Here is a 27,636-nt window from a genome sequence, read left to right as displayed (position 1 = left end):
TGAAGGCGCATAAAAAACAGTTAAGTAAAATTGAATTCCGCTCGACAATTTTTGAATCGTTGTGAAATTTGTACCTTGTATCAAGTTTGTGACTTAAAGTACTCTTCTGCTTTTTTATTGATGATAGAAAAGTATTCTGGATTCATTCAATGTTTATAATGTCGATGGTGACTAAGTTTCAACTAGTTTACTTGGAAACAAGTTATTTTCAAGTTATGGAAAGATAAGTTATTTCAGTATGGCATTACAATGTAACGACAACATATTTTTAGCCGATTTAACAACTAGTAGAAACTGCGCTTTTTGAGTCATGCAAGTGGTTAGATGTTAGTAACAATCACTCAAATATCTGGTTGCAAACTAGTCACAAACAAGCTAGCATAACATAAATTGTTACTTGGGCAGTTTGTGGACTAGTTAGGAATATACAAATTAAACATATATTTTCTTGTATTATTAAGAATTTATTATTAAGAACTAGCTCTAGGTTCTGGTGTCTGAGACATTCAATGTTCGATGTTGGAACTTCGTAAACAATGAATCTTTCCATACTTTTGGATATAAAGTTATGGGTATTTCCAGAACGGGTTAGGCGAGTAGATTATTTTCGCCATCCAGGTCCCCGATTGTTGGATGCACTGAAAATAATAGTCTGAAAACTTTGGAATGAGCTTCGCGACGTCGTATGATTACAAATATCGAAACATTATTTTTAATCTGAACGCAAAAATTGTTCTAGAAGGGAATCGATGACGTCAAATATATTTCTCATATCAAATTCTGAAATAAGCTCCTTCTACGGCAGACGATCAGCGAGATGGGAATGCCAAAGCCACTATTCAGATTGACCTGCTTCAGACAAACGTGGTGATCGCCAATTTATCTAATGCCTCCCAGACGTGTGGTTTGACACCAATATTCTCGTGGTTAAAAAGAAGGAGCATTATTTGCGTAAAAGATGAAAAAATGTTGAAAAAAATTGTTTCTTTGCGGTTATGGTTACGGTCAACTGCAGGATCTCGGCAGGATGTCAAAGCATTTTTGTATAAGGCAACATAGGATTGAATGAATAATTCGTCCATTGAAACTTAAGTTCGTATTTTTATGTTGCCATTTGAAATTTGCTCAATTTCAATGGATTCACTAAGTTGTTGATTTTAATATTTTCATTTTTTGAGTTTCACAAAACTTTTGCCTTCAAACAGCAAAATGATAATATAACACATTGATCAATAAGTCCCGAGACTAAAGCAGAGATGGCGCTCGTAGTAAACCAGTAACCACGTCTTTTTAGAGTACTAACCTTTGCTTGAAACGGGTCAAAATTTTAAGTCGATCCTACCAGAAACAGCTGAGTTATCGAGGTTGGAGTAAAGTCGTTTTGTAGTTTGTTTAAAAAATGGAAAAAACCGAGTTTCGTGTTTTGATAAAACATTGTATTTCAATTAGTAAAACCACCGTGCAAGCGAAACAATGGATTGAAAAATGTTATCCGGACTCTTGTCCATCAAAAGCAACGATTTGTCGGTGGTTCGTCGAGTTTAAACGTGGTCGTACCGACACAAATGACGCGGAACGCTCGGGTAGACCTGTGGAAGCCGTTACACCGGAAAATGTGAGTGAAGTGACAAAAATTATAATAAAAGATCGTAAAGTGAAGCTCCGTGAGATTGCTGAGATGACACAGATATCATATGGAAGTGTATTTACTATCCTTCATGAAAAATTGAGCATGAAAAAGGTTTTTTCCAAGTGGGTGCCGCGATTGTTTTCGATGGAACAAAAACAGCAACGAGTCGATGATTCAGAAAGCAGTTTAAATTGAACGAATTGGGCTTTGATCTGCTTCCCCACCCCTCATACTCGCCAGATTTAGCCGCCAGTGACTACTGGCTCTTTGCTGATCTTGAAAAAATGCTCCAGGGAAAAAATTTGGCTCAAATGAGGAGGTCATCGCTGAAACTGAAGCTTATTTTGAAGTGAAAGATAATTTTTTTTATAAACATGTTATTGAAAAATTGGAAAAACGTTGGAACCATTGTATCACCCTAAAAGGTGATTATGTTGATGAATAAAAAAAAATTTTGCAAAAAAAATGTTGTTTCCATTGTTAGTCTTGTTACTTATTGATCCATGTGTTAATGTGATATTAATTGAAAATTTGATGGGTCGATATCATATTAGGATTTCAATCTGATGTTGCTGTCATAATCAGATTTTAATTTGTTCTCATTTTTATGTTAGACTTTACTCGGGTTTCCTATTAAGCTTATAACCTCTGACTAAGTGCACATTATGCAGACATCTATACATCAATGGAAAGCTAAAGTCCCTAACTAACTACTGAACAAGAAACTAAGTTGATTCAATCGATTGAAAAAACTTTATTATAAATTTAGTAAAGTGATAGATTTTGGCCATTTCAAAAGAGGTGTTCGGCTACCGGAACCCCAAGAAATTTCGATAAAAACGGAAAAATATAAGTAAAAACTGCAATTATTTAAAGAAAAAAAACGAAATTTGTTCTTTTCGGAGGCATTTTGGACAAAAGTCTTCATTGTCTGATGGTGACTTCGCCTTGACTCTCTTGGCCAATGATTTGTATGGTGGCGCCTTTCGTGTTGATTAGGCCGGTCTTCCACCGGCTTTGCTGCAGTCGAATTTATTGGCTTCTAATCCACTAAGCAACGTTTAAAGACAATAATCAGTGCATTAAAGTTTATTTGCTTGACTTAGACGATTTGTTTGAAGTCGTCGTGGCTAACAGAACTAGAGAACCAAAGTTTTTACTTATACGACGGATGTATTGAAGTCGTCAAGTTGGCCACGTCTTTCATATCACCCGAGATGCCAGTTAATAGAATAAGTTTAGCTAGCAAAAACGAAAAGATCGCGCCAATTTTCAAAAGTCTGTAATTTCTGACGAATGTCTGCAAACAATTGAAGTTTCAGAAGTCTGTAAAAAGTCTTTAGACGAAAAAAGGTTTACATGTTAACTAAGAAATTTGATAATTGACAGTCAAATTTGCAGACTTGGCATCTCTGCATATCATTGACAATTTTTCGCGATTTGTCGAATAAAATGAGGTACCAGTAAATGAACACCTTGGGGTGCCGGTAACTGAAATCGGTAGACATTTTGAAAATTACAAAAAAAAACTTTTGTTGCATTAATTTTGATAGCATCCGGTATTAAATCACGAAATAGATCGATTTCACCTCATATATAGTCAATCCACTCACCTTTCCGATTGATGCTTTTTAATTTATGATACTATAAAAAAGTCATAAAAAACTTTTGTGTTGATTTTCACGCAATTAAAATTTGTTTTAGGCGCAGCAAAAAGTACAAGCGTCTGTTTGTTTTCGTATTCGGCACAAAAAGAACGTGCTGCTATTACACACACACATGACATTTGTCGGAATAACGCTACCTGCTTTCTGTCAAAAGTTACGGTGGGGTGCCGGCAACCGAACATCTTCCTCTAGATCAATCGGACATGAGAAGTGGCAATTAGATCAATGTTCAATATGGTTACCATAATGTATTGAGACTGCCATTTTATATTGCATATTCTGAGAAGAAAGTTCAAGTTGGTTAGATCAAATTTAACCGTCGTTATTTTTCTGATCATTTAACCTCCAAGCAACCAAGAGTTCCACTGTTTCAAATTTTCTCGCTGCCTAAAAGCTGTACAAGGAACTGATTCAAAGTTTGTTCTGTTGCGTCGGGCTAACATTCAAGTATGAGTAATTCCTTAAAAACAGACTGTTCAGAATGCGTTGTATGCAGTTTAAGCCAAGTCTTTCTTGTTTACGATCATCTGATTTCTTGGACTGAATACAAATTATAACTATATCCTACTCTACCGAATGAACAAGGAAGGAAAGGGAAACTCTTCAGTGCATTGACTCAAAGGTTGGGATGACAACCTGCACATTTACTCAATTTTTGCTTGACATGAAGTATCATGAAGTATCTTCACATAAATTTTTGGTGATATTTCTATTTGGGCTAAAGCGAATGTGTGTCGAATTCCGTTGATTGTAGGTTAAATAATCATAAAAAAAACGAAAAGAAACGTTAACCACTTAGTCGTTTGACAAATCTGCTATACGAAAACATAAATTCGAACAAATAATTTTTGGGCGAGTCGAAGTTCGACGGGCCAGCTGATGTGATGATGCCTTTTTCATGTGACTTGTATTCTCAGCAATATTCTTGTGGTATTTCTGAAAAAAACTACTCATTGAAAAGAAATAGGGAAGTTTGTTCAGGCGTGAAATAACTAGCTTTAAGCTAGTTCCGTTCTGGAGATTTTAACTCCAATTTTCGATACTTCCAGAACTGCAATCTGGGGACTGGTATAGCCGAAGTTGGTTCGTATGGCCAGTAACTTGAATCATCTATGTATAAGCAAAGTTTTTAGTCCAATTTTAATTGTCGCTTTGCATGCATGCTAAACGCAAACTATTGAACAATGTAGAATTAATAACATTTTTCGACAGAAAACGATTCACAAAGATTTTTACCAGTTTTGGTTTCCAAAGAGTTCGGAAGAGGTTCTGGAATGTAATAACTTTAGTTTGCAATATTTTAGACACTCTTTTCAACCAAACTTCACAGATTTTCGTTATATTGAAAAATAAATGAAAATTGAAATCCGACTGAGTGCCTATAGACGATATTTTGGATTCGTCTCGTCGTACGTTGGCATTGGTACTCTCTTTTGTTGAAGTGAAAGACTTAAAAATTAAAGTCAAATTTTTATCAATCATGATACCAATAACAGCACTGTTTGCAACGTAGTTGGTACGCCGTAAAGGTAGTTGAAGAAAGGCACTATTTCGGAGAGTACGGGGTCGGATATTGATCACGTATCACTCAATAAGTCGTGTGACTGACTAAGAAAACATCTTTTGGCCCTAAAATCGATTTTATTCATCTTTGTAATCTCCTTCAAGAGCAAGACAATCATTCCAACGCTATTATATCTTCTAGATGCCGTGCTTGTAGAAGGATTTGTCTTTTGCCTCAAAAAAGGCTTCACTTTCAGCAGTTCCATTTTTATTTGAGTTGAGTTTCGTACCGACGAGCTTTTTTTTTGAGATCAGCGAATAGCCAGTAGTCACTAGGGCCAGATCTTGACTATACGGTGGATGAGGAAGTAATTGAAAATGTAAATTGTCTTGGTGGTCGTTTTTCCTTGATTTTGCATTCAAACGATTTAATAACGCTATGCAGTATTCGCCTTTGATTGTTTTTATTGCACAAGATAGTCGTTGTAGATTATACTATGTACATCCAAAAATATTGAAGCCATAACTTTCCCTGATGACGATCGTTTTCATCCGGATTTGAGTGATGTATCCATGTTTCATCCATTGTCGCAACGCAAAAAAAATCTGATTTATTAGTTGTGAACATGACGAAACACAGCTCTGAATTATCAATATGTTGTTGTTTGTGATCGACTGTGACTGTGCAAACGCTGCACCCACTTTGAAAAGAGCTTTTTCATGGTAATTGTAACCATATTGTACCTATAATTGTAAACACACTGCCCGGGTGACAATCACTAACATTTTTATGATAACTTTAATTAGTGCCTCTTAGTTTTTAAGGCTTCTATAAAACTCATTACCCAGACTAATATCTGAACTAAAAATAAAACAACTTGTACTAGAATAAAACCACGCATACACCATTAATGTTGCTTTCAAATATTCTTTTTAAAACATGTTTGTCAGCTGAAATCTGTCATAAATCTAGTTTTGTGTATTCGTTCGTTATATTGACAATTTTACTCAGAGCAAATTCGATGATTCTATAGTACATTTATGACACATTTGTTGTGGATTATTTGATTTATTACTTTTTAGGTTAAGTGTAATTTGGATTAGGAAAAATTTAAAGGCCGCCGCCGTTTTGATGATCTACACCGTAGCATTTAAAGACATCAAATAAACTTCGAAATACAAAACCGAAGAAATATGATGGACTTTTTGCCTTTCTCATATAGAAAGGCTATGCAATCACTGTGAAAATCGACTTTTTAACCGAGGCCCGGAGGGCCGAATGTCATATACCATTCGACTCAGCTCGACGAACTGAGCAAATGTCTGTGTGTGTGTGTGTGTGTGTGTGTGTGTGTGTGTGTGTGTGTGTGTGTGTGTGTGTGTGTGTGTGTGTGTGTGTGTGTGTGTGTGTGTGTGTATGTGTGTGTATGTAACAAAAATATGCACTCACTTTTCTCAGAGATGGCCAAACCGATTTTCACAAACAAAGATTTAAATGAAAGGTCTCATAGTCCCATAGCCTGCTATTGAATTTCATTCCGATCCGACTTCCGGTTCCGGAGATACAGGATGATATGTACCAAAAAAGTGAAAAAAATATGCACTTACTTTTTTCAGAGATGGCTGAACCGATTTTCACAAACTTAGATTCAAACGAAAGGTATTATGGTCCCATAGCTTGCTATTGAATTTCGTTTGAATTTGACTTCCGGTTCCGGAGTTATATGGTAATATGTGAAAATTTGAGAAAAAGTTTACACTCAATTATCTCTGGAACAACTCAACCGATTTCCGCAAACTTAGATTCAAATGAAAGGTCTTATAATATCCTAAAAATTTGTGGAACATTTTATCTGGATCCGACTTCCGGTTCCGGAACAAAAGTGTGATAAGTGGAAAATTACCAATTTTATTAGTATTTTTCCACGAACGATGGTTAAAAACAGGTACAAATCTCATAAAACTGTCTGATAAATTCTTCTAGTTTGCAGAGCTTGTTAGTTTGTGGGCATAAAAACTTAATTCGGCACTACTGGTCCCCTCTTTTCCTGTTCCGAGAGCACTGAAAGTGGAGAAGAAAAACTCGTAAAACTAAATTCACTTCGATTTCTCTGCGATGCTTGAACCGATTTTCACAAATCTTGATTTGAATTAAAGTTCATACTGTCTTTAAAGCTACTGTGAAATTTCATCCGGATCCTACTTCTGGTTCCGCAGTTGCAGGGCGATGAGTATCAAAGTTTTCAAATCGCCATATAGAGTGACAATATGTACAACACCGAAAGAAGAAGAAAACACAAAACGAACAAGGCGTGCTTTGTTCTATTTCGTACACGTTGTGTAGTGATGTCAATAATAATAATAACAATCCTACTACATGTTTCATGGTGCTGATTCATGCTGTTTAGCACGCAGTAGTAACAGAAACGCAGGTTCGTTTCGTTAGATTTAGTTTAATTGGTTTAAACGAAATAGAACATGAGATAGTAAGTATAGGTTTAACTACGTTCAAAACTGTTCCGATTTCTAGGTCATATTTGTTGGTAGCAAACGAACCAACTTCGGCTATTCCGTTCATCTGAATCCGGTTTCGGGAGAATTGGAAATAGTGATTAGAAACTGCAAAAGGATCTCACTCACTTTTCTTGGAGATGGCCGAATAGATTTTCACAAACTTATAGGTTCAAAAGAAAAGTCTTACAGTTTCATAGGGAATTCCTTAATTTGTTGTGGATACTACTTTCGGTTCAGGAACTATAGGTTAAACAGGATTTATAGAGTTTGTGAGGTTAGATCCGAACAAATTATCCTATTCCTATTCAATAAACAGTTGTTTTTGCGAATTTCACGGTTATATTTATGATGTAATGAGTAATATGAGAAAGGCATCATTACACCACTAGGTGGATAAAAATAGGTTTTTTATTCGTTTTTAGCACGTATGCACAAGTTTTGATGCAACAAAATACATTTATACAAACATGAAGATGAATTACAAAAATTAATTTTCATAACTCATGGACTCTTTCACAAAAAACCGCAATTATTTCAAGGCGTTTTAATTTTTATTTTTACCTACACATTCACGATGAAAATAAAAGCGCATACAATTTTTACATTCAAAACAGCCTTTAACCCGTAATTAAAATCTATGATATTCTTACTGATTGCATTCAAAAACGGACATAACACACATATATTCAAGAAAAGTGTTATCAAAATCACAGTTCATTCATTGCGAAATTCATTCGATCCGATTGAATTTAATGGTAAAGATAGTTTCAAGATCCATGCTGCTTTCCACAGCGGATGCCATGTTCAACGGGTTTTCCAAACTAAGTTTAACATGTTCGACTTTTGCATTAAGTCGTTCAATTGGCCTTGACCTACAACGGAGTTGAAAATGAGCAGTCTCTAACAGGAAGATTATTATGCTAAAGCATTTCGTAGAGTTTGAAAATAAACTATCATGAAGTCTCATAATCCATCGATATATTCAAATGAGTAGGATGAAAGAAATAAATAAATAAGCAATTTGTTTATGTGACTACGTAATAGGTTTTGAAGCTGAAATGCATAACCATTCACCCTCTAATTTCATATTGCTGCGAAGCTGATGATGTCATCTTATAAGTTTTTTTTTTATCAGCTTTGAATCAATTTGTAACGCGAGGCAGTTAGTTACATAGTCTCCGTTGTAATTGTGGGTTAACTAATCCGAAAACCAGATTTTGAAAATGCCATTCATATGTTTATTCAAATGTATGCCATTCCGAAATCCGACAAATGATATTCAAAAAAGTGACAACCAAGCAACGCCTCAAAGATTTCGAGAAACGAGCCACTTATGTCATAGCCACCGCAGTCACCAGATTGGCTTTCGTAACAACATACAAAGGGTTTGGTTAATCAGAGGAATGGAAACCGGAAAGATGAAGCATTCACCGCTGCCACCAATGAATCTTCGTGCAGTATATCAGACAGATAAATGATTGTAATAACCAATTTGATAGCGATTCCATTTTTCATGAGCCTATTCAAAATGATTTCTGTATTTTAATTAAAACAAAGCATTTTGTTGAAGGAGAGTTGTTTGCAAGCAATCTGTTGGGGAATTTTTCATTCAATAGCACTTATCTAACCATAATTCCAGGGCAGCTACTCGAATCCACATGAACCTTAGTAGTAATTTAGATGTCATGCTCATATTATGTCACACTTTGAGGGGTAGTTTTTGAATATTGTGGCTACACCTGACGTTTGGTCCGATTTATTTTTCCTAAAAATATATTTTCGATCTAAATTTCACAGATTTTAAATTGCTTGTAAATAGAAAATGACGAAACATTATTAATTCAATTTAGAATTATATTAATCCTAACTTCTCCTCGTCCTATTTCTAATGAAATACTAATTAGATTTACGGTTTTTCCTAATATTGTTTGAGCTAAATCGAAATGATAATCAATGTGGGGTTTTTTATACATTCGAGTTGTATTACCAGTAATGAATATTGATGCCAATAACAAACGTCGTGTGATATTTTATTTCCACGATTTTGATGGTTTTGGTATTTTCTAATGCTTTTTGTTGTTATCATACAAACGAATCAATTTCATTTTGCTTTTATTCTCCTAAATCTACGATTTAATCTGTTTTCAGCATTTTTTTTTGTTTCAATTATAGAGGCTTTAACATTAATGTCATTCGCCTCTTCGGGCCAGAAAAATTTTCTGACCCTATGTGCGGGGGTTGAAAATCGAACCCAGGCGGGCGGCGTGAAAGGTATCGACTTACCCATCACGCTATACCCGTCCCCTTTTCAGCATTTATTTTTACTAAATTTTGCTCTCTATTAATTTTTGTACTTTAGCGATTGATGTAAAATACGAAAAAAATGTATAAAGTTAGCTCAAAACCGTTTCAAATTTTTGTCAGTTGTCAAACGAACCGATTTTGGCTATATTGATATTTAGTTTCCGGCTCCGGAAGTCATAGGCTATATTGGTAGTTAGTACTTAGTGGTCATTTTCCATTTTCTTCATGATTCAATGAAAAGTTTGTTGGAAAATTCAAAGTAATGTAAATCAAAATGTAAGAGCAAATTCAGCAGCTAGAAATTCTATATGGAAGATCTATAATAGAGCAGAAACTGGAACAAATGTATCCCCAGCAAGCCGTTCTAGTTTTATTTATTCGACCAGTTCTTCTGTCAAATTTAAAACTGGTCTACGATGTCGTTCTATTTTTTGTATATTACAACAAGTAAAACACTGCTGGGGCTGCCAGGTTTTCTTGTTATAAAATTCAGATTTAAATTTTTAACTGACATAAATTATGCATCTAGAACTAAAACACTCCTGAACATGCCCTAACCAATCAATTTGTTCCATCTCATTGGTACAGTAGGTGGGTCGTTGGCCTACTGTATAACAGTTCATAAACTTAAGATCCTAGCGGGCGACAGCGGAACTAGAATGTGTGTCCGGTTCAACAAAAAGCCTACATGCGTGCGTATACCCTTCCCACGCACTCTAATCTAGGGGGGATCGAAGAATTGAACGATTAATAATGCTACAAAAGAAACAATTGGGTAGAATTACGACCAATCAGATTGAAGCGCGTGTAAGGCATGTGCTACCGCGGAGATTGTATAAGATCAGGTTGAAAGCCACTTTGGTGGAGATCTTTATCGAGATTAGTTGTGAAATACTTACTGTATAAAGTAAGGAAAAACTATTTGAATTTTTAAATATTAAAAAGTTTCTAACTAGTTTTTTTACATGACCTAGATTTGTTAGAAAATTCAGTGATTTGGCGGTTATTTAAATAAAAAATGAGCGAAGTTTGGTACTATCAGGTAAGCCATTTTTGAGATATTATGAAGTGCGTTAGTAACGAGAGTGCACGTTGAATAGGTGACCATATCCATCCAACGTGGGTACATATTCCGGGTGAAGAACACGAGACTTTAATTCGAGTCGAATCGCTAGAGGGCAAGCCGTAAGATCTCTACCAAATCTGCCGGGGACATATCTACCCCTAGGACACGGCCGTAGTTACTCCCGGTCGTCGGTGCGGCCACCTAGTTGATCGACTCGACAAAGCGAACAAACTACCGCCACCCGAAGGACCACTAACCACAACCGCCGCTGGATAGACTACATCATCATCATCGCCGGCCAGCTAGCCAAGTAAGAACGTTCCTACTATTATTACGCACTCTTAGACACATTTAAAGATTGGAGGTAGAAGTTTGGCGCCATTGGTTAGACATAGTACTATCTTTCGCTCACAGATGGTGTCGGCTTATTTAGATCTGAATAATAAATGTCGAATATGAAAAACCTTTTACAACCTAATAATCATCTTTTGTTTAAATGATATCAAACCAACCCGCGGAGTTTCTTTGAGGGAGTCTAGCCTTCTGGATATAGCGACATACCGTAGATTGGAGTGAAATTGGGAAATATCGCACCCACCCGAAGTTTAAGAGTCTTTGCCGGACATTCAAAAGGTCCAGTGACCCCTCCTAGGAGGGTGGCGCTTAAGTCACTGGCACTTCTTAACCGTTTTGCGATTATTTCGATAGTGGACTATCTGTAGGTTTAGTTAAATCAAAAGAGGAGAATTCAAGCTTACAAAAAAACGAGTAATGTGGGAAATCACTAGATGAAATTCATTCACGTTTACAAATTCATTTTATCTGTACGTAACACACGGGCTGATAAGTCCCGGGCCTAACAAGAGAACACGATGTTTTTGGTTCAAAATTAACTATATTCATCAACGTAATCTCCATCAAGAGCAACGCAATCATTCCAGCGCCGCTCTAATATTTCAATACCACTTATGTTGAATCTTTTTGCCTCAAAACAGATCTCAGTTTCAGCAACAACCTCTTCATTCGCTCGAAATTTCTTACTGGCGAGAATTTTTTCAGTTCTGCGAACAGTCAGTAGTCTCTGGGAGCAAAATCTGGCGAATAAGGTGGATGTGGGAGCAATTCGAAGTTGTAGTTTTGCCATTGTTTTGATTGGTTTGTGACACGGTGCGTTGTCTTGATGGAACAATTTTTTTTGCCCCTATGCGGTCGCTTCTTTGCAATTTCAGCCATTAAATGCTCCAAAAACTCTATATAATATTTACTGTTCATGGTGTTTCCTATCTTAAGGTAGTCGATTAAGGTATTATACCAGGCACATCCCAAAATACCGAGGTCATAACCTTTCCAGCCGATTGTTGTGCATTCAGGCGCTTTGAACGAGGTTCATCAGTTGCTGTCCACCTAGATGACGATCGTTTTGATTCCGGAGTGAAGTGATGAATCCATGTATCATCCATTGTCACATATCGACGCGAAAATTTCGGTTTGTTACGTTTAAACATGGTCAAACACTGCTCAGAATAATAAACCCGTTCTCGTTTTTGGTCAACAGTGAGTAAACGCTGCACCTACTTTGAACAGAGCTATCTCACAGTCGAATGCTCATGCAATATAAATCCGTTCTTTTGATATCTTTACGATGTCAGCTATTTCACGCAACTTCTCTTTCCGATCATTCAAAACGATTTTATTAATTATTTTCTATTTTTGCCTTTCTCATAAAGAAAAGTTATGCAATCACATGAAAAACCGACTAGTGAAAATTGGCCCGGAGGGCCAAGTGTCATATCCCTTTCGACTCAGTTCATCGAGTTGAGCAATGTCTGTGTGTGTGTATGTGTCAAAAAATCTCACTAGGTTTTCTCGGAGATGGCTGAACCGATTTTGACAAACTTAGATTCAAATGAAAGGTCTCGTGATCCCATACGGAATTCCTGAATTTCATCCGGATCCGACTTCCGGTTCCGGAGTTATAGGGCAAAGTGTGTACACCGTCACTTGAATCGGCGAAACAAAAGACGTAAAAAATTTCCTAAACTAGTCTCAAAACTACACAAATCGATTGTCATTATCAGTAGGCAACTGAACAAACCGATTCCGGCTATTCTGGTTCCCGGTATCTGGTTCCGGAAGTTCCGGAAATAGTGGTCATAAATACCAAAATGGATCTCACTCACTTTCCTCAGCGATGGTTTGACCGATTTTCACAAACTCGTGGTCCCATACGGAACTCCTGAATTTCATCCGGATCCGACTTCCGGTTCCGGAGTTATAGGGTAAAGTGTGTTCAATATTGTACACCGTCTCTTAAACCGGCGAAATAAAAACCGTAAAAAATTTTCTACACTGGACCCATAACCGTTATTCCCAATCTTAGGGTCACTTGAAATCAGAAAAAATCAGAAAATATGTGCAGTTGTCGTTCCGTTGGCGACTTACCAACGTTTCCTACGTTACCAGCGGAAGTTATTTGCTCGTAAATTGCGAATAATTTCAATTCAATTCATATATAGTTCAAGTTAATAGAAATTTAGCATGACGTAATTTGTGTATGATGCCCAATTAGAATATAAGTATTATATCTCTCATTCGAACATTTGTTTTGCTATTCTCTATAGAAAAGTAATAAAATTGCAGGAACTTTGCACCAGAGCTCTAGAAACCTAGGCACGAGCCTACCCTTGAGTTGAGGAATGTTGCCGAATATGTGACTGTTGTGAACTAACCAAATCAATCTAAATGAATTTGTATCAAAATTGGGCCCAAATTCGTGCCAGAAATTATCCTAATGAAACAAACCAAAACGGTTTCAATGAAACTGTTCGAGCGACAGGAGAAGTGTATTACTATCACACGTCTAGGTGGATTAAAACAGGGTTTTTTGCCTTTCTCATATAGAAAGGCTATGCAATCACTGTAAAAATCGACTTTACAACCGAGACCCGGAGGGCCGAGTGCCATATACCATTCGACTCAGTTCGTCGAGATCACAAAATGTGTGTGTGTGTATGAATGTATCAGGTTTACAATTTTGCTTCCGCCGTTTTCCGATAGGTGGCTGTACCGGCTGAGGCTGGTCAAAATACATAGATGATAATGCCTTTAAAGTGAGTGTGTACAGTGCCTAACGAATTGTCATCGCCGTTTCAGTGATAGTTGTTCTTGTTTTCGTATTATTCACGCTCGAAAATGTCTGTTTATGTGCCCAATTCTCGCCATTTGCGGGAAGTTTTATTATTATTATTATATCGTTTATTTACCCCCCGGGAAGTTTTACTTTTCGGTTACAATTCGAAAAAATCCAGCTGAAGCGCATCGAATGCTCTCAGAAACTTTCGGTGATGCTGCTCTCAGTAAAAGAACGTGTCGGGAGTGGTTTCGACGTTTTAAAAATGGTGATTTCGATGTCGAAGACAAACATGGTGGTGGAAGAGAAAAAACCTTCAAAGATGAACAACTAGAAGCATTGCTTGATGAAGATTCGTGCCAAACCCAAGAAGAGCTTGCCGAATCGTTGGTAGTCAGCAAGCCATTTCAAAACGTCTCAAGGCCCTGGGTATGATTCAGAAAGAAGGGAACTGGGTGCCATACGAGTTGAAACCTAGGGACATCGAGCGCCGTCTATTTGTATGTGAGCAATTGCTTCAAAGACAAAATCGTAAGGAGTTTTTACATCGAATCGTAACCGGTGGTTCGATACGATAATCCTAAACGCAGAAAATCATGGGGAAAGCCCGGGCATGCTACTTCGTCGATGGCAAAACCGAATATTCACGGAGCTAAGGTGTTGATTTGTATTTTGGTGGGATCAGCTCGGTGTGATTTACTACGAGCTCTTAAAACCGGGTGAAACCATCACAGGAGATCGCTACCGAACGCAACTGATGCGCCTTAGTCGCGCGCTAAAAGAAAAGCGGCCACAATATCAAGAGCGACATGACAAATTTATCCTTCAACACGACAATGCTCGGCCACACGTCGCAAAAGTGGTCAAAAAGTACCTGGAAACGCTGAAATGGGAAGTCTTGCCCCACCCGCCGTATTCCCCAGATGTCGCCCCTTCTGACTTCCACCTGTTCCGTTCGATGGCACACGGCCTGACAGATAAACATTTTCAATCCTTCGAAGAGTTGGATAGATGGATTGCTTCATGGATAGCGTCAAAAGAGGGCTCCTTTTTTCGAGCCGGGATCCGAAAATTGCCGGAAAGATGGGAGAAAGTTGTCCTAGCGACGGACAATACTTTGAATAATACATCTGTAAGCACTTTTTCGCAATGAAGCTTTTAACTTTGGAAAAAAACGGCGGAAGCAAAGTTGTACACTTGATATATGTGTATGTGACAAATAATGTCACTCAATTTTCTCAGAGATTACTTTCTTGAATTTCATTCAGATCAGATTTCCGGTTCCGGAATTACAAGGAAATATTAACAAATTTATGAAAAATGCGCACTCAATTTTGTTGGGAATTTCTCAACCGATTTTCACAAACTAAGAAGCAAATGAAAGGTCTTAACATTCTTGAAAAATTTCTCGAAAAGTTTATCCAGATCCGACATTCGGTTCCGGTATTACAGTGGAATTAGTGAAAATTTTCAATTTCATGAGTATTTCTTCACAGGCGATAGAGAAGCGAGGTGTACAGTTTTATAAACCTTACTACCAAGGAGTGTATCGAAAATAAGCTATCCACAAAATTTTCTTTCAAATTATGATAAAAAACGATATTTTATTCAAACTAAAAATTGATCCTTTATTGTAAGCGGTTAAACTTGAGCATAATGAAAACCGGATGTAATTTAAGTTATTCCTTCACGAATTTTCGAACTTTTGATCGAACGCTCTTCATCAAGTTCCGGACAAGTGTTGTATCGCATTTTTTGGACGCTTGAGCCCAATTTTTTTTTTGAACTTCTTCATGTTCCCAGCTGCCTTACCAGTCTTCTTGAAGACCCTCTTCACGATTGCCCAGTGACGTTCGATGGGTCGAAGCTGAGGGCAGTTTGGTGGATTGATATTTTTATCAACGAAATTCCCCAAGCCAATTGGGAGTGGTTTTGGCATAGTGAGCCGACGCTAAATTCGGCCAAAACAGTGGAGGTGTACTATGCTTCTTATATAAAGGCAACAATCTCTTCTGGAGACACTCAGATCGATAGATTTCTACATTTGTAGTTCCGGTAGTGTAAAAAATGATTGACTTCAAACCACATGAACATATTGCTTGCCATACCAGTACCTTTCGACCGAATTTCTCCACTTGAATCGATCTTTCCGCATCGCTCCATCTTCCCTAACGACGACAGTGAAGTATTGTGGACATGAAAGGGTTTTTGAGTCCTCCTTTACATAAGTCTCATCGTCCATCAACACGCATGAATCTGGATACTGCAAAAGACACGAATGCAATTCCTGGGCCCTTGTTGTTGCTCGCTTCTTCTGTTCTACACTTTGTTTCGAGATTTTCTGCTTGTTGTAGGTGATTTCGCCTCTTGATACGCTGGATCATTTCGACACTCGTTCCTGCTTTTTTGGCAAAATCACGTATTGACATTGATTTGTTATTCATGATTAGAGATACCACTTTCTGGTCCAGTTTCGGATTGGAAGAACCGGGTTTTCTGCCTCTTCCTGGTAGCTCACCCAAAGAATAGTGTTTCCCAAACTTATTAATGATGGTTTTAACACTGGCATGATGAATTCCAAACCACTTCGTCAATTTTCGCATAGTTATACCCTTCTCACTTAGCCATTTGTCCAGAACCTTAATTTTCACTACCTTTTTCAATACGCGACATTTTGAAAACGCAGAATTTCAACCGCACAAACAAGTAAACAAACGATAGCTGACAGCCAAACGCATAGCATGCTGTGATCTGAGCATAAAAAACCATCACAAATACATGCGTACAATACAAATGTATGTGGATAGCTTATTTTCGATACACTCCTTAAAATAATCTAGTTGAAAAATCTGGTTAGTTAGTGAATATATAAAAGTACTTTGGGACTACTAGTACGAAATTGCTATAGTCTCATAGGTTACTGTTCAATTTCATCCTGGTCCGACTTCCGATTTCAGAACTATAGGGTAAAGTGAGTTTAATCATTTAGTGCGACGATGAAAAATAAAGAAAAATTCTTATCAACTTGACATAACTGTTTACAAATTGAAAAGGTTAGGCCAGTTCACACCCAAAGAAGGTTTTTTATTTTTTTCAAGTTTGAAAAAGAATTTCTTGTCAGAATTTTCTAGTGATATTTTTGAAAACATAAGTAATATGAGAAACCATCACACCACTAGGTGGATTAAAAAAAAGTTTTTCAATTCGGTTCAGCTTAGATCTATAGTTATTTTTCATTCGGGTAGTTCGCCTCGAGTGTAAACATTACAAATGATGGTCGCTAGTTCCTTAAACATATACAAACGATCAACCAGCAAACAAACCAAATGTATGCTAGAAGTACTGTATCGGCAAAATCTTCGTTAAATGACCGTATCAAATATGCATGCAATCAAATCAACTTCCCTCCACCACATGCGAGCCCCCAAACTCATGTTGGGTGTGAAATATATCCATCGGTAATTGCGTGCAATCAGTGTTTAACCGATGGTAATTTTTTCCACTCAGCAACTGGACGCTAAAATGTTTAACTTACTAAAACACCAGTTTCCATTGTTGACGAACAGGCTTAGAGTCGAGACGCGAAAAGCCTCATTACGGCAAAAAATAACCTTGACCGAAGTGTCGTGTCTGATGCTGCCGCCACCCTTGATCAATGTGTTGGCAACTTAAATCAATCACCCGTTCGGGGTAATTGAGAAGCTTTAGTGATGCCACTACCGGTTGTGAAGAGCAGTCCGATTCTGTATTGTGTTCATTGACGTAAGGTTAAATATCCTATTTGAGAGTAATAAACATAATATAAATATTGTTGTAGAACAGCTAAACACCTCATACAGGTTCTAATACGGAGGGTATGTGGAATGGTTCTCAAGTTATTGGTTATAGTTTGTATAAGGTTTATGGTCGTTCAATTTATTCGAGATTGTTCGATAGAAAAACAGGCGCAAGAACTCTAAGCGTATAGGGTGTCCCAGTAATTCTAAGCACGATTTGAAAATAACAGTACGAGCTTAGTTTTTGAACAAATCATATGCTTATATCATTGTTCTGTTCTCTATAAAACTGCTACTACAGATCGAGTGAACGCAGAAAGCAAGCATCCCCAAACGTAAACATCTGCTGTCATCTTCTCTTTTGTTACGAATGCATTCGAAAACATTCCACGTTCACGAATTGCTTAACCCAACCATTGCCTTTTCTACCGATTTTTGCTTTTCTCACATAAAAAAGGCTATACAAACTGCAAAAACCGACTTTTGTACCCAGGCCCGGAGGGCCGAATGTCATATACCATTCGACTCAGCTCGACGAGCTGAGTAAATGTCTGTGTGAGTGTATGTGTGTGTGACATATATTGTCACTCATTTTAATCGGAGATGGCAGAACCGATTTTAACAAACTTAGATTCAAATGAAAGGTCTCATAGTCCCATACAAAGTTTCTGAATATCATTTGGATTCGGATCTCGGTTCCAGAATGATATGCACCAAAAATGCTAAATTAATGTCACTCAATTTTCTCCAAGATGGTTGAACCGAGTTTTACCAACTAATTTTTAAATTAAAGGTTTAATGGTCCCATAAAAAGTTCCGGAATATTATTTGGATCCAACTTGCGGTTCTGGTATTACAGGATGATATGCACCAAAAATGTGGAGATAATGCATTAAGAATGTTAAAATAATGTCACTCACTTTTCTCTGTGATGGCTAAACCGATTTTCACAAACTAGGATTCAAATAAAAGGTCTTGTGGTCCCATACAAAGTTCCGAAATTTCATTTGGAACCAACTTCCGGTTCCGGAATTACAGGGTGACATGCACCAAAAATGTGAAAATAATGATTTTCTCGAACTTATATTCAAATGATAGGCCTTATGGTCTCATAACAAGTATCTGAATATCATTTGGATCCAATTCTGGTTCCGGAATTAATTGATGATACGCACCATAAGTGTGAAATTAATGTCACTTAATTTCCTCAAAGACGGTTGAACCGATTTTCACAAACTTAGATTCAAATAAAAGGTCTTATGGTCCCAAAGTTCCGGAATTTCATTTGGATCCAACTTCTGGTTCCGGAATTACAGGGTGATATGAATAAAAAAAATGTGAAAATAAGGCACCAGAAATGTTAAAATAATGTCACTAGCTTTTCTCAAAGATGGAAGTTCTTAAGATGCCATAAGAATATTCCAATTTTCATTCGGATCGAACCCCTGGTTCCGGCGATAGGGTGCTCAGTATGAAAACGTCAATTTCAGGAATACTTTGTTCATCAGCTACCTCTTTATATTGGCTAGTGATTTTCTCTAGTTTGCAGACCATGAGACCAGAGTCGTAGTGAGCGATTCTGGCACCCGAGGCGAGCTCAAAAATATTCGCCCCACAATTTTTTAAAAAGGACCGTGAAGACGACCACATATTATTTTATTTTTCAGTAAAATTAACCCAAGTAACATTTTGAATTTTAATAAATACTTGTAGAAATCTTGAGTGTTTTATCTTAAATCTTGTATTGAAACTACAAACTCCGTCAATGAATAATTTTTCGTTTCGTTTATAAACAGCAGGAATCTGAATGAAGCTGCGTTAAATCTATTCCGAAATGATTCAAAATTCAAGAAAGTTTTGAAACCTGTTTCACGATCCACATTTAATTTATTCGGAGGAATTCCATAGTAGAATCTATTTACGACTTTGAGGTTTTCTCTAATGAATGCGCTTTCATTTTATAGTGAATATATGGATAAAAAGATTACAACTATTTGCCATAAAATAAATGCGCTTTTTGCAAGAGCTTGCATGATTTACAAACATATTTTTTGTGATTCATCGTCATTTTGGTCGTCAAAACTTGTGTGTTCTGGGAATGAAACATGAAAGCCGATCATAAATCCTCCTATTTGTATTTTGAGGTTTATTTGATGTCAATAAATGCTAGAGTAGAACATCAAAATGGCGGCCATGAAATTTTGGGCTGTATGAAAGACATCGAATATGTTAAGGCAAATTGTTTTAATATTTTTATCCATACATTCACGATAAAAATTAAAGCGCATTCATCAGAGAAACTCTCAAAGTCGTAAATAGATTCTACTATGGAATTCCTTCGAATAAATTAAATGTGGATCGTGAAGCAGGTTTTAAAACTTTTTTGAATTTTGAATCATTTCGGAATAGATTTAACGCAGACATCACGCTATGCCTGTCCCCTGATTCTAGTTATTCTATTTTTGGTGAGTTGCAATGCAATCAAATACCAAAGGTAAGGCCTAAATCTTGCTGAGTTATTAGTCTAGTTTTATTTAAAAGATATTTTATTTAGGCCTAGTTGCATACAAGCTTTACGTGGCCGATTTAGCTGTGTTTTTAGATACAATTTTTTGAATTGGATCTCGATTTCTAGGGGGATAGGAGCTTCCATTTTCCTCCTGCGAGGGGCAGTTTGTTCGCGGTTCGTTTCGTCATTCATTGCCGCATCGGTGGTATTGTTGTTGATTCCGTTGCTAGTTGCTGTAGATGCTTACCACAGTGAACAGATTTTCGGCAATATTGACATGTGGCCATCTGATTGTCATAGGTAACAAGTGATTTGCACGGGATTCTTGTATCTTGACCGAATGTCACATAAAAAGGTATAGGCCTCCTCAAGCGCATGCGTAACAAACGTACGCCATTTAGAATACCGGGGAAAAAATTCTTCCACTTTTCTTTTTCGATAGAGAGAATCTCTCCGTATTGGGACATAGTTTTGCGAATATAAGGATCGATGACGCTTGAGGGAAGATCATGCACACGCACTTCTATAGCACTATCCTCCATATATACTGGAATGTTGTACTTGATATTCTCATGCTCCACATAGTGCACATTATTATTGTCTTTAGCGAATTGAATTGCATCCAACTCTTTATAGAACTGGATATAAACAACATTATTGGTCTTATTGCATTGAACTAAATGCACACGTTTAATGTCAAGATGCATTTGCTCCTTAAGCAAACCTTCAAGTTCTCCTATCGAAGGTCGAATTTTGCACTGTCTGAAGTCAACAACAATTGTATTCTTTCGTGTCGACGGTAGCTTTTGTTCGTTTGGTTCACTCATTTCGAGGTCGTTCTATTGTACACTACACAATACTGTACTTGGTTTCTTTTGTCCTGAACGTAAGCGGTTTTGTTTTATCGACTGACTTGGATGAGATGTGAATACGAACTGATTACATTGTTATCATAAGTTTTAACTTTCAACTGTTTCCATTTGTTATTTATCTCAAAATAACACAAATTGTTATACATATCAATTGTTGATATATTTGTGTTATGATTTTGTTATGTGCATCTGATCGGGTATGCCTGTCAGCCAACAATGCAACCACGGTTTCTGACAGAGAATTTCGCCTAACGGTTATTAACGGTTCAGTTTCTGTCGGATTCTTGCCATACAAGATTGGCAGTACCGATTTGAATCGGGTTCACATTTTTAGCATCTTGGTTTTATTTTTTCAAATAAAAGAACATACGAAAGGCAATAAGTATATACACTAATTATGGAAAATGTTATTGCCAATAACATTGCGTTCTCACTACCAAACGTACCCATATTTCAATCTCATTTACCTCGTCTCAAGATTAGTTTTTTTTGTATGTACATGCGGGATTGACGAATATCAAATTGAGTCGAATAATAAAAGAAAAAAATAAGAAAGAGATAAATAAACAAGACACGTACGGCGAAATAATGACGCAATTTCGCCTCACAAGCGGGCAGATTCACAGAATGGAATGTAAACAATAACACACACACACACACTAATCATTAGCTGTTGACCCTGTTGACACGTCCCCTAAAAGCAACAAAGGTGCATCAGAATCGTACTTAGACATTTTGGGACACCCTATGAGTGAGAATCATCCAAATGCTACTTGATCAGTCCTTCAGACTTATCTCAAGTTGGTTCATCGAAACTGTTTAATGTGGACCTCGTAAAATGTGAATAGCAATCGTAGCACTAGTGATGTAGTTTTTTGCTTTAAAATCGTTTCTAAAGTTTGTTGAGAAGGTCAAGTTCCACAACGGCATATAATGCTATGATGTTGTATCTGTTTGATTTGTAATGACGCACATTCTTCAAATTTGTTTTAAAACGTTATTATAATCTTACGAAGAATAAAATCAACAGATTAGAAAAAAACGTGCTTAGTTGACCAAGTTCTCATATAGAAAGGTTATGCAATCACTATGAAAACTGACTATTGAACCTAAGCCCGAAGAGCCGTGTGTCATATACCATTCGACTCAGTTCGTCGAGTACGCAAAATGATTGTGTGTGTATGAGCGTATGTGTGTATGTAACGTTTTTTTTTGCACTAACTTTTCTCGAAGATGGCTGAACCGATTTTCACAAACTTAGATTCAAGTGAAAGGTCCTCCTGAATTTTGTTTGGATCTGACTTCCGGTTTCGGAGTTATGGGATAAAATGTGCAATAAAACAAAATATGTGTTCTAAATATTCTCAGAGATAGCGTGACCGATTTTCACAAACTTCACAAGATTCAAATGAATAGTTTAATAGTTTTTCACTAAACTTCTGAATTTAATCTCTATCCGACTTCCGGTTCCGGAATTATAAGGTGATTAGTGCAAAAATTCCAGTTTAAAATCGCTTACTTGCTTTCATCAGAGATGGCGAAACCGATTCCAACAAACTTTGATTCAAATGAATGATTTTATGGACCCATGCAAAACTTCTGAATTTCATGTATTTCCGGCTTCCGTTTTCGGAATTATAGGGATTGTGCACGAGGGCGTGGTTTAGTGGCCCGGCGACGACAGCGCACGAGGCGGCGAGAGGAAAAAATAATGCTACCATAGCAAAACTTGTTAACTGAGTTTGAAAGTACTTTCTAGCGTATTTTCTCTGCGGAATTTTTTCCAAACCCAGGAACTATTCGCGTGTGGTGCGAACGATTGTTCAACATCGACTGACTATTAAATTTTGAGTCGAATTATTCATTCTGTATTTAAATACGGCCATTTCATTTTCTGTCATTGCAGTTGGATTTATGTATAATATTTGTCATATTCACTCAAACTCAAACACTCAAACGATATTCGCAGCACAATCAATGATTTTTTATTCAACTTGACTGGAATCACTGAAAAATATCTTGCTAAAACATTCTAATTTCAGACCTTTAGTAAAAATTGCTTCTGTGTAATTTCTTTTTATACTTTCACTCATAGAAAATACCCCAAAAAGTTTAAATATATTTTAAATGAAGTAAGTTTATCTCGAAGTTATTCTTACTTTCACTGAATTGCAATTATTACACCACTTGCTATTACTTTATTTTCAGAGCAAAATAGACCCAAATAACTTTCCATCCGTCGAACTTTGAAATGGGCCGCAGTTTTAGATAAATTTAACTACCCGATAAAAAATAACTGCCCGACTGTCAAATTTTAACTAAAAGTTCAAATAATTCGCAGGATGGTCCATACTCTTAAAATGGAGGAAGAAAATAAATTGCAATCGTAAAAATGCTAGCAAACTCACGAGTAGCCAGTTTGACGTTGAAAATACGAGTCACGAAACTAACAACAAATAATCATTTTATTGGAACGCTGAACTGTTTTGCCTTTTTTTCATATAGAAAGGTTATACAATCACTTGAAAATCGGCTAGAAAAAATTGAAGAAGTGTCATATGCCATTCCACTCAGTTCGTCGAGCTGAGCAATGTATCTGTGTGTGTGTTTCTCGAAAATGACTTAACGATATTAACCAACTTAGATTCAAATGAAAGGTCTCATGGTTCTACACGGAAATCTAGAATTTCATCCGGATCCGACTTTCGGTTCCGGGATGATAGGTTGCAAAGTGTGTTAAAATTGTGTACCGTCACTTGAAAAGTAGAAACGAAAAAAGTAAAAAGTTTTCTTAATTGGCCTCGAAAGTATTCCCGGTTTTCGAATAACGATAGCAGATAATAGTCATACACTCAAAAAATGATCTCACTTACTTTTACACTTAGTCCGGTAGTCTTAATCTTAGGCAAGGATGGCTTTTATCGTATCAAAGAACTGGCAACTCTTCAACGATTGAATCAGTGCCATCAAAGAGAGTTGGAAATCATCGCGACAACAAAAACCCGGCATGGCTCATTTAACATAGAATCGACACCAGTGCAAGAGCGAATTTCTCTCGATGACATTTCTGAGAATCAAAGGTTAGCACGCTGCTGTGGGGATCTTCTATGAAGCAACAAACGGTCGCTTATTCTCGTTTCGCGATCCGATTCTATACTGGAAGTTGATAATTGCGATTCTGTCAAATTTTCGGCAATCACCAACACTGATCTCAGGTTCAAATGAAAGATCTTATGCTCCTACCGAGAATTAGGCATATTTTTCGGTTGCAATTAAAATCATGTTAGTTGATGGCCATACGAACCAACTTCGATTATACGTTCTCAGGTTCTAGTGCCCGAAATACCTACAATAGTGGAACTCACTTCGTTTTCTCATCGATGTCAGAGAACTGTTTCATTCTGTAGGCTATACTAGTTAATGCAAAAACAATCTCTTTGGTTTATTTTAAGAATCGGAGAGAAATTTTTTCTATAGTATACCACAGTAATAAATATGAGAATATGATTGATGTGAGAAAAGGATCATTACATCACTATGTTGTATTAAAACAGGTTTTTGACTATTTTATTCAGCGTGAACATATGGTAACCGCTATGGTAGAGTTTTTTCGCCTATTCGCCACTAATGGCGCTACTTGTTATCGTGCACGGTCCCTATAGGATAATGTGTGTAAAAACTTTGATACCATCACTTAGAAGCGCTTACCAAGGCACAAATCTCCAAATATCAAGGGGAACGTGCCATTTGAGCCAATTTGTTCTGATTCCTGATAGAAGAGCGAAACAAAAAACGAAGAAAAAACTGACCCAAAAATTACTCCATTCGATAGTCATTATCAGTAGACGACACAAACAAACTAATTTCGGTTATCCTGGTTCCCAGATTCCATTACTATAAGCTGTACAACTTTGCTTCCGCCGTTTTCCGATAGGTGGCTGTACCGGCTGAGGCTGGTCAAAATACATAGATGATAATGCCTTTAAAGTGAGTGTGTACAGTGTCTAACGAATTGTCATCGCCGTTTAAGTGACAGTTGTTCTTGTTTTCGTATTATACACGCTCGAAAATGTCCGTTTAAGTGCCCAATTCTCGCCATTTGCGGAAAGTTTTACCTTTCTATTACAATTCGAAAAAATGCAGCTGAAGCGCATCGAATGCTTTCAGAAACTTACGGTGATGCTGAATAAAAGAACGTGTCGGGAGTGGTTTCAACGTTTTAAAAATGGTGATTTCGATGTCGAAGACAAATATGATGGTGGAAGAGAAAAAACCTTCAAAGATGAATAACAATTTACTACGAGCTCTTAAAACCGAGTGAAACCATCACAGGAGATCGCTACCGAACGCAACTGATGCGCCTTAGTCGCGCGCTTAAAGAAAAGCGGCCACAGTATCAAGAGCGACATGGCAAAGTCATCCTCCAACACGACAATGCTCGGCCTCACGTCGCAAAAGTGGTCAAAAAGTACCTGGAAACGCTGAAACGGGAAGTCTTGCCCCACCCGTCGTATTCCCCAGATGTCGCCCTTTCTGACTTCCACCTATTCCGTTCGATGGCACACGGCCTGGCAGATCAACGTTTTCAATCCTTCGAAGAGTTGGAAAAATGGATTGCTTCATGGATAGCTTCAAAAAAGGACTCCTTTTTTCGAGCCGGGATCCGAAAATTTCCGGAAAGATGGGAGACGGACAATACTTTGAATAATACATCTGTAAGCACTTTTTCGCAATAAAGCTTTAAATTTTGGAAAAAAAAACGGCGGAAGCAAAGTTGTACACCTAATACAATATGGGTATTTTTGCAACGGGTTTGATGAGTAGATGTCGGAAAACGATGTTTGAGGTGGTTCTGAATTCCAAGATGACGACTTCCGGTTTATTGATATTCCTTGAAAACCCTTAAAATATGGACGTTTTCGGAACGGAATTGATGAGCAGATGTCGGAAAACGATGTTTGAGGTTGTTCTGAATTCCAAGATGACGACTTCCGGTTTATTGATATTCCTTGAAAATCCTCACAATTTCGGAACGGGTTTGATGAGTAGATGTCGGAAAATGCTTGTTTGAAAGTTACTATTGGGCCATTGATCAAGTGCGAAGGCTGTCACTTTCAGTTTCGGAAATATAATGGTATAAATGGCGTAATCAACTAACTGCACTTTTCTCATCGGTTCAAACTTTTCGAAAATAATCATCGAATTTTGACAAGCATTATCTTTTTTTAAAAGCTAGTTTCTCATCAAGTGTTTGGTTGTCAAAAATCGCTATTCTGTGAAGACACAAGTCTGTTAGCCACAGGTAGAAATCTAAGAGTGATCTACAGTCGCCTACAAAGAAGCTTAAATATTTTCAGTGATTATCTGTCAAAATGGAAAATTAAACCAAATGCAGCAAAAACGCAATTAATTATCTTTCCTCATAAGCCCAGAGCTTATTTTCTTAAACCAAACAATAATCACATTCTCAAATTGAATGGCTTGAAATTGACATGGTCTGATCAAGCTAAATACTTAGGTTTAACGTATGACAAAAAACTCACTTTCAAGGATCACATTGAAGTGTTATAAATGTATTAAATGTTTATGCTCTTTTATAAACAGAAATTCTAAGCTCTGTCTTAAGAATACAGTATTAATTTATTACCAAATTTTTCGATCTGTCATGCTTTACCAATTTTTTCAAGTTGTTCTTCCACCAGGAAGAAGACGCTTCTAAGGATTCGGAATAAAATGCTGAAAATGATTTTGCAGCGTCCTCCCTGATTTAGTACAAATGAGTTACACAGACTCACAAATATAGAACCATTAGATGTAATGTCACATAATATTATAAGCAAATTCCGACAAAAATCTATGCAATCTTCAATTGAATCGACTCGCTCTCTGTATTAGATAGTAAGTTAGTATATAAGTTGCTTTTCCCTAATACACAATACAAGTAGGTTTAGAATTTTCCCTACACAAAAATCTCAGAATTGCGGAAGCAAATGATGTCTTCACGGTAATAACCAAATCATGTATATAACAGGGCTGAAAAGTCACCACTCGTGGTTGAACACCCAATTTAAATTTTAATAATTTTAGTTCCACGTATATTTCAATAAATATTTATTCTAACAAAAAGTAAATAAATGAATAAGTAAATAAATCAATATATATATATATATATATATATATATATATATATATATATATATATATATATATATATATATATATATATATATATATATATATAAATATATAACAAACGGGTAAAGAAAATATAATAAATAATAAATTTGTTGATGAATAAAAAAATAAATAGGTGAATCAGTAAACTAGATCAGTAATTAAATAAATAATTGGAAATATATTATTGAATAAATTAATAAATAAATGAACAAATAGATGAATGCATATATTATTTAGTAAGTGAAGAAATGATTAAACAAATAATTTAATAAAGAAATATATTAGTAGACAGATAAATGTATAGATTGTTAAATAAATAAATTAATTAATGATTATATGAATTAATAAATGATTAAATAAATATTCAAATAAGAAAATCAATAAGCTAAAATATGATTAAATAAATTTACAAACGGATTGAAAATGAACTAAAAAATTAAAATTTGGTCATGAATAATCAAATAAAAAAATAAATAGGTGTTGAATTC

The 27,636-nt window shown here is 36.5% G+C and overlaps 1 protein-coding gene across 9 annotated transcripts in view; it reads left to right on the top strand.

Moving 5' to 3' along the window:
• Positions 1-27,636, top strand: part of LOC131438535 (retinol dehydrogenase 14) — a 145,970-nt gene that overhangs the window by 94,906 nt on the left and 23,428 nt on the right. For 2 of the 9 annotated variants that reach the window (XM_058608631.1, XM_058608634.1), the window contains exons 2-3: positions 10,593-10,660; positions 10,719-10,994. The exons of 6 other annotated variants lie outside the window; for them this stretch is intronic. The gene's annotated coding sequence lies outside the window, so the exon portion shown is untranslated. Of the gene's footprint in view, positions 1-10,592; positions 10,661-10,718; positions 10,995-17,556; positions 17,577-27,636 lie in introns of those variants that run through there. One more of the 9 variants, XM_058608636.1, reaches the window with a different exon arrangement.

This window comes from Malaya genurostris, chromosome 3 (genome assembly GCF_030247185.1).
Source record: "Malaya genurostris strain Urasoe2022 chromosome 3, Malgen_1.1, whole genome shotgun sequence".
NCBI classification, from domain to species: Eukaryota; Metazoa; Arthropoda; class Insecta; order Diptera; family Culicidae; genus Malaya; species Malaya genurostris.
The sequence above is the reverse complement of the archived record's forward strand: the minus strand, read 5'-3'. Positions and strand labels throughout refer to the sequence as shown.